Raw genomic sequence first — 14,573 nt, forward strand, 5'->3', positions numbered from 1 at the left:
GGATTCCCGAGCGCGACGCAAACCGGAACCAGGAGTGCAACTGACAAGAATTTGTCAACAGCAACAGAAGTCAAGGAAGAGCCATTAGCTTTTGAGTGGACATTAGGCTGCTGTTGGTGTGGGCAGGCTCTGTGGGTTTTCAAGTGGGGTCTTTACTTTCCTGTTTCCGCACAGAGCTGACGTTGACCTAACTGGGAGACTGCAGATAGCTAGCTGGTTTCCAGAAAACTGAAAAAATGAGAGTAGAATTTTCAGATTTGGTACCATTCATACCCTTTTTTCCTGATAGTCCCTGTGATCATATAGCTCAGTCCTTAGCCTACAGTGCAAAACAGTCATTTTCAGCTTATAAGAAAAGAAGGGACTCCTGGGATGCCGGTACCAGCCACAAGGAAAGCCTCACTCTTGCAGACCCCCCTCCTCAACCCTGCCTTCTGCACAAGTATCGTTCAGTAATGAACCGTGTGTTTAGAGGTTCCCGGCCCATCTCCCCCTGCAGAATGCATCCCTTTATCAGTAGTAGTAGTAAATGTGCCTATCCTGTTTGCGGTGAAATCTCCAGCACTGCGTATAGCATCTTGGTAGCTGTTCATGACATATTGGTAGGCTGGATAAAGGGACGGATGAATTGCCTTTAGCATCTAAACCTTGATGACCAGCTCTAGAAGGCTGGACACACGACCAGACCACCCCTGGCTCTGTGAACCAAGATTTACAAAGATCATTTTGGGTCCCCTTTCCTGTTCCTATGTTTCTTGGCCACTGGGACTCAGACTTCCCTTCACACAGCCTCGCAACGTTACAGGCTGTGCTGAAAGTTGCCAAAAGGGAAAGAGTACAATCCCAACGCAGGCAGGCAAGAAGGTCTGCTGGTAGTACTTAAAGGGTGGGGGAGGTGGAGAGGCAAAATGTGAACGCTCTCCGCTTGTGAGGCCCTGGCCCTCAAAGGAGTAGGAAGCCCATGGTTCAGGCCACCCAACAGAAAATAAATCCAGAGGGCTGACCAGTTTTGAAAAGCTAAACTATTTCGATATGAAAAATTGCGGGGAGGAAAGAGCAGTACAGGTTGGAGGGCGTGGGGCTGGTGAGGGAAGAAATAAGTCGTATCAAAGGCAGCCTTGGGACCTCGGGCAGATAGGATAAGAGATAAGTCTCTTTGTTGAGTTAGTCACACCCACCTACATACAATTCTCTTGGCAAAGTTTCCTTTACTAACAAAGCAGGTGCGTGTTTTAAACAAAACAGTGCAGTGTCACAGCTAGGGTGCCTATAAATGTAGTTTTAAATAAAAAAAAAAAATCAAAGGGGGTAGAATATAACAAAACACGATCCATGGTTTGCGAATATGAAAATACTAACATTACCAGGGTCCTATGGCCACAAAGGAAACCCGTTTCCTCAGCGTACTTGAAATGATGCAGTTTCTGATTAAGGATGTTTGGACCTTGAGTCACAGACTGCAGAGCTGATATTAACCCCAACACCCTGTGAGGTGGAAAACAGATGGTGATTCAGAGCAAGGATCCGAGGGAAAGAGAGAGGTGGAGAACAGGAAGGGATGCCGAGAAAACATTTCCTTTTCTTCAGCTCTTCAGGCTCATCCAACAGAACTTTTCTTCTGCTCCAGCTATAAAGACATCCCACTTAGGAGACTGGTCCTGGATGGTATTAATGCTGCTGGCATTGCCACTCGAAGTTAATACTGCAGCTAACTAGCCCCTAGGAAAGGAGCCTCTCAGGGTTTAAGGATAAAAAAACATGAAAAGACCTGGGCATAGTGGTAGAACAACCAAAGTAAACTTTCAGAGGCAAGGCAAGGATAGCATTCTAAACTCCCAGCCCAAGTAAACGAAAGCAGGTTACCTCCAGCACAACCTAGAGCTCCAGCCATGCCTTACCTAGCTCTTTGACCAAGGTCTTTCTACTTCCCCTGTAGTTTCTCAGTTTTTCTGCCTCTCTCCCTTCCTCTAGTTTCTGCTTCCACTTTCTTCATTGGCCATTATCTGGATTTAAGCGTAATTTTTAAATACCCATTTTGTGTAATAAAGAAAATACAATGTCCACACTGATTGTGTCATGCCTGTGTTTAAAATCTTTCAAGGGGCCCCATTGTGTACTCCATCAAATTCGAACAGAAGAGTAGAGACGCTCAAAAGCCTCATATCCAGCCCCAATTGTTCCTCAGATATCCTACATTTCAATCAAACTAGACCATGTAGCATTTGTTCTCACTTGGATGGTTCACAAGTTCTCAGTCACTTCCGAATAATAAAATCCTAACCTCTTCTCTGCAGAACAAAAACGTGTTGCCTGCGATTTCAGTAAACAAGGAATGTTGCCCACCATCAAGCCATCAGCCCCCCGTGACAGTGTACCCTGTGGGGAGTTCAGGATGGAGAAAAGCAGGATACTAACCCTAAATAGTTAAGATATATATACATTTAAGGAATAGTTTCAATAAGCCCAGACTTTTGCATATTCCCATATATAGAAGAGCACTACATCGTTAACTTAAGATGTCTGGTTTTTGTGATTAGCAGTAACCTTTTGACGTTCAACTATGTGGCTGTATTTTTTTGTTGTTGTTTTTTGTTTTCCAACAAAAACTTCTATATATCCTGGCTCCTCCTTACCTCTTCAGAAGTTCCTCACTCTCCTGGGCTATAGTCCTCAGTAAGGTCCCTGAATAAAACATAACTCACAACATTTAGGTTGTGTGTTTGTTTTTCTTCGGTGGGCACTTCCAAGCCTAAATAAAACCAGCCACGACCTCTTCTGTCAAGCATTACTACGTTCGGGAATCAGACCTCAAATTTACTTTGTACATACTGCACTCCTTTATCTTCATGCTTATTTACACATATATTTATTTCCCTGTTATCCAGCAAGCAATTGGTAAACCCAGAAGACAGGACTTATCCTAGACACACACACACACATATACACACACACACACACACACAAAAACCTATCTTGATTATAACAGATGGGAGTTCTAAACTTACTAGTCAAGTGTTTTGAGATTTTCAATTCTGATTTCTCTTCCCCCAAATCTAATTTTTGAAAGCTCATGTAATCTCTGATTTTTCTTTTTCCTATGCATTTGTGACTCTGAACAAATGAAAAAGTCAATAATCCTTGAAATCCATGTTTCATCATATGACATCATAACATTTGATGAAACCCCCCAACAGTTGCACTTTCAGTATGCATTATTTGAAAAATTCTACAATGACAAAAGGTTACTACACATTCAATAACTCTTTAAAATACACTTGCATTTTATTAACTATAGTAGCACCTGCATGTATTTGGAAAATAGAGATTATGAGAGACAGGTTATTCCATATACAGCAAGGTTTGGCCTGGTCCATACGGCGCTAACCAGGGACATTTTGCAATAATTCCTTCCCTATTCTCAGCCCCACAGACTCTGTGACCTACAACTGTGAATATCAATCAAGTAGCCATTGCTTGGACTAACTTCAAGCAGCTAACTTTACTTCCAAACTTGCCCTGAATGAGGAAAGGAAGAATGCTCTACCCAAGACCAAACCAATAGTTCTAATTAGATGTTGCAGGATGCAGAAAAAGTGGAATTGAAACTAGCCATAAGGTTTCCAGACCAAATACCTGAGAGAAGAGACACCATAACCAAAATAGTGACTAGAGGAAGAGGAGTTGATTTTGGAAGGAAGGGCATGAGGTCAGCTGGGTGGTCACTGAATTCAAGACCTTTAAATTGAGATGTTCAGGAAGCAATTGGAAATACAGGTCTGGAGGTCAGCACAATTAGAGACAGAGATTTGGAAAATATCTGCAAAGAACACAAGAATCACAGGAGTGGAGAAGCTGTAGATTCAGAAAAAGTTCAGGAAGGAATCTTGTAAATACCATCTTTCAAAGACAACTGGAAAAAAGGCAGGATAGACAACAGAACAGAGCGAGAAGGGAACTTGAATTTATTGGCCACCACCAGGCACTAGGCCACGCACTTTAAACATGTGATCACATTTAACCATCACCATTTGCTCTTGACCTAGGCATTGCCAGTTATGCCCACTGTGCATGAAAGGCACCTGAGAATTTCAGTGCCCACTGCTACAGATCAAATGCTACATTCACTGTGGAAGAACCAGGAGGGTACACGAAAAAAAGCTAAAGGAGATCAGAATTTCAAACAGTCAAGGTGATTATTAAGGAGGAAGAGGGCTAGGAAGGGACAGATTGTCAATGTCAAAGACGTCTGTATTCTTTGAGAACAGTATCAGGGGAGTGATGTGGGAGCAGCTAAATTGTAGGATTGGTCCAGTTGATAAAGCACAATGAGTCAAAAAGTTAGCTAACTATACCTATGCAATGACCAGTCTAGAAATTATATAAAGACAGTAGGTTACTGTTACAACAAAGCTCACTATTACAGGGATTTAAACCCAATCAACACACCCAATAAACACCCACTCCAGAACATGGCTCTAGCAGGGTCTCCCACACTTCACAGACTTATGTTCCATTTTCAGGAGTTTCATCTTCTGAAAGTTCAATCATTTTCTTAATTCCTTAACTCAAAAGCCAATATCCCTTGCCATAAATTGAAGGTGATAATAAAAATAAAATTCTAATTGTTACATTATTTTAAAACTGTGCATTACCGCCTAGAATTTGAGAACCTCAGTATCATCAATATGCTTCCAAAAAGATATATTTCAGTTGAGAAAACCAAGGCACCCAAACAGTGCTTGACTTGCAGAGGCAATAAAATATTTATTAAGTGATGGCTGGGAGGTCAGACGCAGAGAATGGCTCCAGAGCAAAGGCTCTAGCCACTCCTGTGAGCCTCCTGCCAGGTACTACCCTCCCTCCTTAGCACCAGAACTCCCCAAGAGTTTAAGTATTAAACCCACCAGATTCTGTCTGAGTGCATTTTCATTCCAGGCTTCTGAATGGAAAAAAGGAAAATGAAACTTGAGAAAGCATAATCATGTGCAGATACTCAATAAGGCAAGTGGTAAATGAAATGATCATTCCTCAGGTGTTTGCCTATCTTTGCAGGTGTTTTTCTACAATGAGAATGAGAATGCAGGGCAATGGTCAGTCCACATTAAATCTTAATATAGCTGTAAGTCATCATGACCCACCGAAGACAGACTTATAACCAGTCTTACGTAAGGATGAATGTTACCTGGGAAGTACAATTGTCATTTCCTAATGAAGCCTATGTCAAATGCATAGGCAAACTAAAAAAGATAAGGAAGTAGAGTTCTAGAGAGTGGTTTTTCAGAATTTCCCAAATGGGGCTTCCCAGGTGGCACAGTGGTTGAGAATCTGCCTGCCAATGCAGGGGACACAGGTTCGAGCCCTGGTCTGGGAGGATCCCACATGCCGCGGAGCAACTAGGCCCGTGAGCCACAATTACTGAGCCTGCGCGTCTGGAGCCTGTGCTCCGCAACAAGAGAGGCCGCGAGAGTGAGAGGCCCACGCACCGCGATGAAGGCTGGCTCCCGCTTGCCACAACTAGAGAAAGCCCTCGCACAGAAACGAAGACCCAACACAGCAAAAAATAAAAAAATAAAAATTTAAAATAATACATACACTTTATAAAAAAAAAAAAAAAGAATTTCCCAAATGCTTAACCATCTACATAAAATTTAAATATATCTTAATGACTTAAGCCAGAAAGATACAACATATAAGAAATTTGTACTTGGACTTCTCAATACTTTCAACATCTCAAGTGTCCATTCAGATTAGTAAACACAACCTAAATCTTTTGCCACATAGTTGATCTTTCTTAGCATCCCAAACCTAGATTTAATTTGATCACATTTTAACGGCTATTGCCAATGAATTACTAGGAACGTGCTCATATTTAAGGTATTTGTTCCCCCAATTCAGAGATTTAAAATAAAATTTTTCAAATAATGATTATGACTTTATAACTCTTTAAATTCCCCTAACTGTCCTATCTGTTGTCTCATTCACCTGGGATAAGTGCGAAAGCGAGAAGAAATAGGGCAAATTTCATCAGTCTACAAATATGTAATTTTACAGCCTTCTGAAAGAGCTCACTATTTTCAACACTCAGCAAATTATATGCCCATGATAGAAATTTCTATTTCATAAAAGAATGTGATAAAAATTGATGATGTAAACTAGACCCATCTATCAAGTAACGTGGCATTCACAATGCCTTCAGGGCAAAGCAGCTGCAAGACATTTGTCCCCTACAATGTGTACACAGAGAGGACATCCATTATGCTGCGTGAAAGTTACCATTTAGGTGGATGAAAATTGGCGCTAGACTCCATGTACGACATATATATTAAGTTAAAAGGTTAATTTTCTGACTCGTGGTCTGGATATTAGGGCTGTGGAGGTAAACAAGAAGTTATCATATGCTCCCTAAATTACCTTTCAGTGAAACAAGATAAGGAGGTGAGAAAGGGATGTGTCCTCTATTTAGCTCCATTAGTTCCGGCAGTGGGGATACCCGTGCTCCCGGCTCCACCATGTTTCCTCAGTGCGGGTAGGACGGCTCAGTGGTTAGGCACACAACCGGAAGTCAGACAGACCTGAATGATGGAGCTGACGCTCGACAGTGAGATGTGAGACTTAACCCCCAGCTGTGATTTCCTCAGTGAAACTGGGACAACACTGTGTGAGAAATAATGGAAAACTGCCCACCAAGTACATGGCATAGCGCTCAAAATACACTGCTTACCACGCTGCCCTGAGGTCCTCAGCAGGAAACATAAACGTGGCACCTATATTCTCTCTACAGAAGTGCTTCTTCCTGAAATTGACATTCCCTGAAAAAACACTGCCAAGGAAAGAGGCTACGAGTGGGGAAGGAAGAAAAAACCTATCGAGTACTTTTAGGTTCTGTGTCCCCAAAATGCTGAAGTGCACGATCCTCTTTACGACTCAGAATTAGATACTGTTTTCCCCATTTTATTTTCTAGATGAGAAAATGGAGGTTCAGGCAAAGGTTCCAACTAGTTAAAAGTGGCCAAAGTGAAAGTCAAATTGAGGTTTTCCACATTCTAAAAATAATTATAACTCATACTTATTGAATGAGTAAGGCTCAGCACTTTACATGCGTAATCTTACTAAATACTTAAGACGACCTGATAAATAAGGAAACACATGACCTCCATTTTAAACTAAGGAAACTGAGGCATGTAGAGTTAAGCAAATGCTGGATTGCTTGTCGGTAATAAATTTCAGAGTCAGTATTTGAACCAAGGAAGTGTAATTCCAGAACTATGCATGCCTCAAAAGCTTGTCTTTCCCTTGTGTGCTCAGGGAATAATAACAGGATCCAGGGTCAAGAAAAATTCACACCCACCACACACACACATACCTACCACATACACACACATAAACACACCCACACACACCCACCATACACATACACACTACACACACACACATTTAAAATGAGAAAAAGCATTAAAGTCATAGTCTACTAATCTGTCTTGGAACAACATAAGAAAAAAAAAATGGTGTGGAAATCGGGTAAATTCAACATGTCCCCGTCTTCTCTTGATTCAGAGGATTCTTATTAACAAACATGTTCAACTCTTCAATGACAAAGTGTCTCTGATTAACGTCCATACTCACAGGCCCACCAGCCTAGTCTCTCAGTGAAAAATGTTAAGAGGGAGGGAACAGGAAAGGAGAAACACTCAACTATGACACTGGGAAGAGGTAGCTGAAATGAACAGACGTATTCTTCGAAAGACACCCTGGACAGAACTTGATAGTGTCCAGATTTAGGACAAGGACTCAGCCCCACAGGATGAAGGGGGTCACAGTTCAAAGTGCAGCCCTGACCCTCCACCTTCATCCCCACCTAGAAGTGAACAGCCCAGCACGGTGGCCCCAGCACAGGAAGGGAGGCCCACCTGGGTCTCCTCCGCACTCACGGAACCTGGAGGCCCACGCTGCCTCAGCACCACTTGTCAAATCCTTCCAGAGCAGTCAAGGCAAAGTTGGCATGGGTCGGTCCTAAGGATATCAATGGCTTATCCTTATTCCACAACAGCCCTAGGAGTTAGATACTATTGTTATTTCCATTTTACCTAAGAGGAAATTGAAACACATAAAATAAAGATGAAGTAATCTGCCAGTCATAGCTAAGTACTGGATGGGACAGGGTATAGACTGAGGCAATCTGACTCCAGAGCTCTCGCAGGTGCCCTGCAAACTCCTTCTTTTAATATTCCCCCCACTCCAGAAGCTCAGGAGCAGAGACAAAGAAATTCTTTCACAGATTACAGGTGTTTAGACATCGTTCCCAGCTCCCACCCCAACCCAATTTCTCCCTCCTTCCCCTCCCCTCCTTCTCCACACACACGAAACACAAACCTTATCTGTTGTTTAAAACACAGAGCTCTGCCTGTCCGGTTCACCCTTGTGTAAATGCAGCAAGATTCCTGATATGGAGGCCTGTAATCCCGAAGCAAAAGTCTGATAAGGGTCTCTTAGGTGAGAGAGCAAACATATTAGCTTTACAGGAGAATGTACTTATTGAGTTAAAAATACACAGACGAGAGAAGGAAGAGTGACCACAGTGAAATAGCAAAGAAAATCATCCTAATTCCAGGCTGGATAACCACCTTCACAGAAAGTCCACATTAACCATTAAATGCATTAACAACAACAACAATAAAATCAAATCAGACAATTAAACCTGTTACCTGCACACCCACCTACAACTCCCCGCCACCTTTGGTCACTTTATTCTTATTCCCTTTGAATCACCACGGCCAAGTCCGAACACCTTTTATATTATAATAATATTATCTGATTCTTGCAGTGCTTGCTTACAATTCATCTTCACAAACAGTACCTCGTATAATGAACTGAATCATCGATACAACCCAGAAAAGCTGGAGTTCTCCCATTTCCCAGATTAGGAAATAGAGCTTCAGGGAGGTTGCCAGCCAGCAGAGCAGGAAGCTGATCTTCTGACTCTAAATCCAGCGCTGCTCCCATTTCACCATTTTCGGTCCCTCTAATGGCCACCACTTCCACACCCTTCCTCCTCTATCCCAGCCCTCTGGTCCTATGCTCTTCTGTGTCATCCCCAAATGTGCTACAGCTCAACATTTCAAACAGTTTTCAAACGCTCACACAACTAAAGCCATGCTCTTAGCCTTGGTCAGATACGCCCCTCTGATAGAACCAGATCAAGAATCGAACTAGCTTGTGCAGTCTCAAATAAATTATAAGCAGAGAGCATTAAAAACAGTCTGTCCGGGGGCTTCCCTGGTGGCGCAGTGGTTGAGAATCTGCCTGCTAATGCAGGGGACACGGGTTCGAGCCCTGGTCTGGGAAGATCCCACATGCCACGGAGCAACTAGGCCCGTGAGCCACAACTACTGAGCCTGCGTGTCTGGAGCCTGTGCTCCGCAACAAGAGAGGCCATGATAGTGAGAGGCCCGCGCACTGCGATGAAGAGCGGCCCCCGCTTGCCACAACTAGAGAAAGCCCTAGCACAGAAACGAAGACCCAACACAGCCTAAGATAAATAAATAAATTAATTTAAAAAAAAAAAAAAAAAAACAGTCTGTCCATATGCACCCCCCCGCCTCCACCAAAACAAAAGAAGAAAAAGAAAAAAAAAATACCTCAAGAATATACATAATCTAGTAATAGTGCATCTCTCTGAATGATAGGATTGTGGGCAATTTTCTTCACTGCACTACTTTATACCTTCTAAATTTTCTATAATTAATATATATCACACGTTTGACATCAGATGTCGGGTCAACTGAGGAAGGAAGGAAAGGGATTTACTTTGCTGCATCCTGAGGGGGCCGTGGAGAAGGTGGGGTGAAGTTGGCGGCCACCATCCACAGAGCACATGGGGGTAACTGAGTGGACGGCTTCCTCTCTCCACCGGGGACAGTGACTTCTGCGAAACAGCCGCCCCTCCCTAAGTACCACCAGCCCTTCCCACATCTAAACACAACACGCTGACTTGTACCAGCAGAGAATGCCTATCCTCTAAAACAGGTTTAAAGATTGTTTGGATCTGGGGAGAGAGGGAGGTGATTATCCTGTAGGCAGAGCTAATTATTTTGACCTAACGTTTTGAGATCCCCCTGGTATCAAATCTCTGACTCAGAAGCATCTCAGAGGTCATCACACCTGGTCTTGAAGCCCAGACTTAAAAGCAAAATTTGAGTTGCTGCCGAAGGGCATAACCTCTTCAACTTTCAGTGATTCCGCATTCACGTTACTGAAGGTGGCAGAAACTTTGGTCGTCAACTGTGATGGTTTCTAGGCATGACACACGGAGCTTTTGGACGCAAATCCAACAACTGTTTTCCTTCAATCGGCAAACCTGCAAGTACGGTTTCCTCAAGGTGAAGACAGGGCACTAGAAACGGAAAAGGTGTTTTAACCTGAGTGTTATTTTCACATGAGGAAATCTGACCTCCCACAAAACCACTCATGAAAAGGGTGAAAAACGGATTCAGAAAGTGAAAGGAGGGCCTTCCCTGGTGGCGCAGTGGTTAAGAATCCGCCTGCCAATGCAGGGGACACGGGTTTGAGCCCTGGTCTGGGAAGATCCCACATGCCACGGAGCAACTAAGCCCGTGCGCCACAACTACTGAGCCTGCACTCTAGAGCCTGCGAGCCACAACTACTGAGCCCGTGTGCCACAACTACTGAAGCCCGCGTGCCTAGAGCCTGTGCTCCACAACAAGAGAAGCCACCGCAATGAGAAGCCCGCGCACTGCAATGAAGGGTGGCCCCGCTTGCCACAACTAGAGAAAAGCCTGCGTGCAGGAACAAAGACCCAATGAAGCCAAAAATAAAATAAATAATTTTTAAAAAAAAGAAAGTGAAAGGATTTCAAGTGTGATATTAACTAAATATCAAAATAATAACCAAAACAGACCAGCAGGAGCAGGTCATAAAGCAAAACACTTGTGGGAATCGGACCTCATTAGGTTTGAAAAAAGGAACACTGCTGCACCAACTGGTTATTAGCACAAGGCTCTCTCTCCCTCCCTCTTTTTTTTTTTTTCTCTTTGAAAAAAAAAAAAAATTGGGACGAGACCCAAATCTTTAATACGTAATTTCTTTCCTTACTGTACATGTCTCAGCAAGTCGCCATCAGCTATTCGTTATTAAGGATCTATGTAAACATTAAGGCCAGGAGACTGACTCGCGCCGAAGAACAGGAAGAGAAAGGATTTGATCACAGTTACTTTCAACTGCCTTCGTGTTCAGCATCACCCATCAGAGAGGAGATGGCCGTTAACAAACAGCGAAGCCTTTGAGCGCAGTTGGAAGCAAATTCTAAAATAAAACAACACAGCAGCGGGTAACCACGGATGGACAGATAGACTTAGGGATGGGTGAATACCTGTGCCTGGCATGGGATGAGCGGTGACTCTGTCACATAGTGGAATCCTGCAGGGGTACTGGGACACGTGGACCCCTGGGCATCCTTCTCAGGAGCAGAGCAGCCGCCAGGAAAAGCTGCTGGGCTCGGCATCCTTAAACATGTGGGCTGAGGGCTTGATGCGCATGATTTGGGAATGGGGGACAGGGGAAATTCTGTTCTCCAGCTCTGCTGGGCACATCCGTAGCGCCGTGGGAGCCAGGAAAGGAAGAATTATAGCAGGACGTTGCAGTGGGCAGGAAGGCAGTTCTTTTTGTTGTCCATTCCTCCATTGTGTTGTGGGTAAATGTGATTCTCTGAGCCCCTACCGCCACCCCCAAGTACCCTGGAAGTCCTTCAAATACTAGCTATAAGTGGCTGAAGACAGAATGACACCTCCAAAGCCTGGGAACTAACTTATAAATGTTAATTCAGAGTCACATAATCAGCTACAATGAAGTTAAGAAAAGTATCAGTTAAGATACAACTGCTTCAATTGCTGCAAATAAGTATGTTCTAAGACAATTCAAGAAAGCAAGGTCAAGAAAAAATTACTACTAGAAACGTTCAACAAGGGCTTCTAAACCTGCTTAGTATTAAAACTGCGAAATTTGAAAAGTAATGTTCAACTCTCTATTAGATAAGCTTGCAAGACCAAATCTAGTTAGAAAGTGTTTATACTGGGGGGGTTTATTACTCTAGTATAGATTAATAGATTAACCATTTCAATGACTCTGAAACAGCGATCATTTCTTACATTCTTCAAAGCATTAGACTTGTTTCTGTTTGCAAAAGCCATGTGTACTTTTTAAGCTTAAAGAGCCAGTATGGCTGGGACTCAAAATCCTCTTTTAAAGAACTTTTACATTGTATAATTTTTATAAAATTCTTGGCAGTCCTCAGGCAGGAATTTCAAAGTAATCACACATGGAAGTAAAAAAAAAAAAAAAAAAAAAAAAAAGATATTCTAATTCAAGATTGAACCATGATAGAAAGGAAAAATATAAAAATCTACTTCTTGTACAAATAAGTACATTTGCCTTCCAACTCTGGGCTGATTTTTAATGATATCCTTTTTCTTCATTGATGTATGTGAAAAGCTTTTTTCTTTTCTTGTTTTTAAAGAACAAAAGTAATATAAATAGGATCACGTTATATCCATCTATCTGTATCACACCTATATCTGGTCTAAACAATTTTTATGTATCTAGCTACAGTATAGACAAAACATTTTATCTAGATGTCTGTTTTATTTTTACTTTTTACATCGCAGCTATTCAAACCCAAACGGAGTTTTGTATCTGTGCCAAGGCCAGGGCTTAATGGTCCTCTCAGGGAAGCAGAGACTGAAGACAAATGTCTGCTGAATGAAGGGAAGGATAAATGAGAGACCATGTGCAGAATTTCCCAATGAAAATGTGTCAGGGGAATTCCCTGGTGGTCCAGTGGTTAGGACTCTGAGCTTCCACTGCAGGGGGCCTGGGTTCGATCCCAGGTCAGGGAACTAAGATCCCACAAGCAGCATGGTACAGCCAAAAACAAAACAAAACAAAACCAAAAAAGAAAATGTGTCAGAAGAAAGAACCTCTGGCGCCATCATTGACCCTTTTCCTTTCTCAAGGTGTGGCCAATGCTCTTTCAAAGTGGGACCCTGCTGAGACAAACCAGCCTCATTAAGGTGTTTGCAAGGTAAATTTCAAACATTGTTACAGAGATAGTTAAATGTATCCTATTGAAAGATGGGAAAAATCCCATCTGTTGAGATTTCACAATGAGTTCTGATTGTTGGCCGCCTTTAACTTGCTAAGTAGACAGGATTTAGCCAAATCCCTTCTCATTCTAAGGGCAGGTTATTAATTTCCAGTTCCTGCTCAAGGAACCAAAACTTTGAGCCAATTTATGAGCTTCAAGGAGACCAGCGGAAAAGTAAAGCAGTCATGTCAAAATTGCCTGTTACATTTTATTTGAGCCACACAAATGGCCTTGGCATGGAAACTATAAAGGAGTTTCACTGAACAATATACATGCGTTAGAGTAAACTCATTATTTATCCTATCATCTGGCAGCTCTACTTCTCCAAACACTGGCTGGCGTTTTTTTTCAAAACGTGTTACAACAAATCATAAGCCTGGCCGGTCTTCTTTTGACTTGGTTTCTCTTTCGGTTTGTGGCCCTTTGCTAAATGTTTGAACGAGGAAATGGAGGAAAGGTAGTCACCTGCCCCGCCCCGCCCACCCACCCCCCTCGGTTGTATCAATAAAGGACACAGATGTGCACTTGATTAAGGGGGTTGATGACTCGAAGAAGAAAACTGATGTGCTCAAAGCATAGACTCATAGGTGTGTCCCTGAAAGAAAAATGTTCAAACCCTGGTCGACACCCATCTGTGACTCCAAAATTCAAGGTAGCTTCTAGACACACAGATTATAGGGCACTGACTGAGTTCCAGTTTATGGAGTTTCAAAAAATATGGAATAATGATGGCACCTGGGACTGTGCCTCTTCCGAGAAAATCAGTCTGACTTCAAATGCATCCAGACTTTTAGTTTGGTATCTATTTTGTCAAAACTACACCTGTGAGGTAGGACTGAGATGGTAAAGACTGGAGACATCATTTCTTCTCTATGAAAACCAGAGCAGCCTTCTACAAGTTACTGCACCCCACTTCCAGACGCTTCGCCAACTTGGAAGCCATACTATGTATAAGAGAGTCAGCAGGGCCAGAGAAGAGCTGGGGCCAAAGCCCTCCTGAGACCACCTTTTCCCACACCTTTGAGGCACAGTGTGTGTTTCATACCAAGTAAATAAAATATCCCTAAGAGGAGCCCCAGTAAAGGCACCATTCTCTCCTGGTGATTATTTGGTCTGTCCAATCTGGATGGGCAGAGACTAGATGGTAAATGTCACCCGCAGCTACTTCTCCTGAAGGAGAATATCAGCAGGGATCCTTTACACTGAGATCTTTCTAAGGATATCTAAAAGGAAGGTTTGGGAATTGCCCACATGCGCAAAGAGAAGTTTCAAAAAATATGGAATAATGATGGCACCTGGGACTGTGCCTCTTCCAAGAAATTCATTCTTGACTAAAGAATGAATTTGTGCAAAAATAGACCTCTAATGAATAAACAAATCATTGACATTCCAGGTACCCACCAGGGGTTTTGAGAAA

The 14,573-nt window shown here is 42.7% G+C and overlaps 1 protein-coding gene across 3 annotated transcripts in view; it reads right to left on the bottom strand.

Annotated features, from left to right (window-relative positions):
- The window catches only part of EPHA4 (EPH receptor A4), a 143,282-nt gene that overhangs the window by 93,932 nt on the left and 34,777 nt on the right, over positions 1-14,573 (bottom strand). The window lies entirely within an intron of this gene.

Source organism: Balaenoptera musculus, chromosome 7, assembly GCF_009873245.2.
Source record: "Balaenoptera musculus isolate JJ_BM4_2016_0621 chromosome 7, mBalMus1.pri.v3, whole genome shotgun sequence".
In the NCBI taxonomy this organism is placed as follows: domain Eukaryota; kingdom Metazoa; phylum Chordata; class Mammalia; order Artiodactyla; family Balaenopteridae; genus Balaenoptera; species Balaenoptera musculus.